This window comes from Alexandromys fortis, unplaced genomic scaffold (genome assembly GCF_014885135.2).
Source record: "Alexandromys fortis isolate MF-2015 unplaced genomic scaffold, M_Fortis_MF-2015_v1.1 scaffold_117, whole genome shotgun sequence".
NCBI classification, from domain to species: Eukaryota; Metazoa; Chordata; class Mammalia; order Rodentia; family Cricetidae; genus Alexandromys; species Alexandromys fortis.
Genome location: NW_026068015.1, coordinates 2,510,691 through 2,513,376, shown reverse-complemented (window position 1 = coordinate 2,513,376; position 2,686 = coordinate 2,510,691). Strand labels below are relative to the sequence as shown.

At 37.0% G+C, this 2,686-nt stretch overlaps 1 pseudogene; it reads left to right on the top strand.

Moving 5' to 3' along the window:
- The first annotated feature begins 802 nt into the window (after window positions 1–802).
- On the top strand, window positions 803–1,526 carry LOC126513772 (60S ribosomal protein L7a-like; annotated as a pseudogene).
- The last annotated feature ends 1,160 nt before the right edge of the window (window positions 1,527–2,686 follow it).

Here is a 2,686-nt window from a genome sequence, read left to right as displayed (position 1 = left end):
GCTCCTAATGCAACACAAAACAAAGCAATAAAAATCTCTGATAATGTACAAGCTATAACTGAATATATTTGATAATGATGAAACAAAATATACAGAAACAAAACATGATAATACAAACCTCTGATAAAAAATAGAGCAGGTATATAGTGATGGTATCTGAGAAAACACGATATCATTACCACATTGACTAGGTATCATATTGTTTGTTTTTGTCCATGTACATTCAAAACTTTTATCACACAGATATTTGTATAATTATGTTAATAAGAGAGCATTCACAGATGACTATCAAACACTTGAGTGTTCAATAAATTCTGACTGTGTCAAGTAACAAATGACCATATAATCATGCACCGAAACACTACTCAGGTCAAAATTATCATTTATTTAACAACAATAAATCTGAGATAAATTATTTAAGTTGAAGAAGCAATACAGTGTTGACAAACAAAGAGTAGTTCCACAATAGAACAATCTAGTAAAGAGTTTTTGGTTGCTAGTTGAAGAATCCATTGTTGTTCACTCAGGGGAAATATGGAAATATTCTTATGGAATTATGGAAATTGTTATAAACTTTGTGACTGTATAGAAGCCAATAATATACAAATAATATCTTATAAAGAAGTAAAATTTTACTTAGATATTGAAACTCAAATAAAATAAGGAGTACAGCAGAGACAGCCATCTGAGGTGGCTCAGAGGCTGAGTGCCGACTGCTGTTCCCGAGGTCCCAGGTTCGAGAGCAGCTCGCTCTATGTAAATAATCGAAAAAAAAAAAAGCTCTCTCCTCCAGCCCGGCAAGATGCCCAAGGTAAAGAAGGCCAAGGGGAAGAAGGTGGCCCCGGCCCCCGCCTTCCTAAAGAAGCAGGAGACGAAGAAGGTGGTGAATCCTTTGTTTGAGAAGAGGCCTAAGAACTTCGGCATTGGGCATGACATCCAGCCCAAGAGAGATCTCACACGCTTAAACTTGCCCACAAGTACAGGCCAGAGACCAAGCAGGAAAAGAAGCAGAGGCTGCTGGCCCGTGCTGAGAAGAAAGCTGCTGGCAAAGGGGATGTCCCTACTAAGAGACCACCTGTCCTTCGAGTGGGTGTCAATACAGTCACCACTTTGGTAGAGAACAAGAAGGCTCAGCTGTTTGTGATTGTCCACGATGTAGACCCCATTGAGCTGGTGGTCTTCCTGCCTGCTCTGTGTCGCAAGATGGGGGTCCCCTACTGCATCATCAAGGGAAAGGCCAGGCTAGGGCGGCTGGTCCACAGGAAGACGTGTACTACTGTTGCCTTCACACAGGTTAACTCGGAAGACAAGGGTGCTCTGGTCAAGGTGGTGGAAGCTATTAGGACAACAACGTTACAACAACGGATATGATGAGATCTGCCGCCACTGGGGAGGCAACGTCCTAAGCCTGCGGCTCTAATTGCCAAGCTGGAAAAGGCAAAGGCCAAAGAACTCGCCACTAAACTGGGTTAAATGTACTGCTGAGTTTTCTGTACATAAATATAATTACAAAACTTCCAAAAAAATTTATTACAAATGAATGAGAGTGAAGTTTAGGGTTAGTAATAAGGAGCTGCATATGTATATTAGGAAGTAATACTTTGAAGTGCATTGCATGGCTGAAATTAATTAAACTTTGTATGAATCTTTAGTCTGATATCAATAGTTCCCACAACTATTTGATGTCTATATTTGCATTAAATAGACAAAAATATTTTATAGAGAAGGAGCACTGTTAAAGACATAAATTATAACTTAGCAATGGAGATTGAAAGAAGCCTGTTCATCTAGTCATGCATTCAGAAGTATCTGTTTGAAAAGTTCTGAGTCATGCATTCAAAAGTATCTATTTGAAAAGTTCTGAATAGATAGGCAGACATGTATATGTGCATGAGTGAACTCAGACATTCAGGTGTTTAGATCAGTATTCCATGTGGTGTACAAACAGTGATGCTTCAAAAGGCAAGAAGCAAACTCCAAGTTGAGGTTCAGATTTTAAATGAAATTCTAATGATGAAATGACTCCCTGGAGAAGTTGTCACTAGGAATGATGTAAGAAAAATATAAACTAACATGGGTGGCTTTCCTACAAATGAAGGAAATTTTAGTGTGAAAGATTAAAGTTTGTTGCAAGATCAGAAATCAACAGGAGAAAGCCCTCAATGTTTAAAACTGGGAAAATATGTCTAGCAAAATAATAAAAATGATAATGTTGAATAATAGCATGAAGAAATAAAAGTTATATATCTAAATTGATACAAAAATGCTATTGAGTGTTGCTGGTAGAAGATACTCCTTGCAGAATATTTCTAGTTTAGCGATTAACTTAGAAACAGAAAATTGCTTTTTAACAGCATAGGGATAATTACTGCTGGAACAAAACTGATAATTCTGAAAATTAGAAATATCCAATTTATACTCAAGGAAAACATAAATGAGGAGAGTCTTAAACTTCCTACCCAAATAATTAGTATTGCAAAACATAATTCTACAATATTATTTTTGGGACACTTGACATGATCTTTTTCAAGTGATTAAGGTTGGCCTCACAATGCTAAGAGTTGCTATGTCCTTCTACATCTTTTGTGAAGTGCTGAACTACCTTCTGTGCTGTGCTTTCCCAAAACTGTAATTACAATCTAATCTAAAATATATCAGAGTCCTTAAATCAAGAAATATCCTTTAA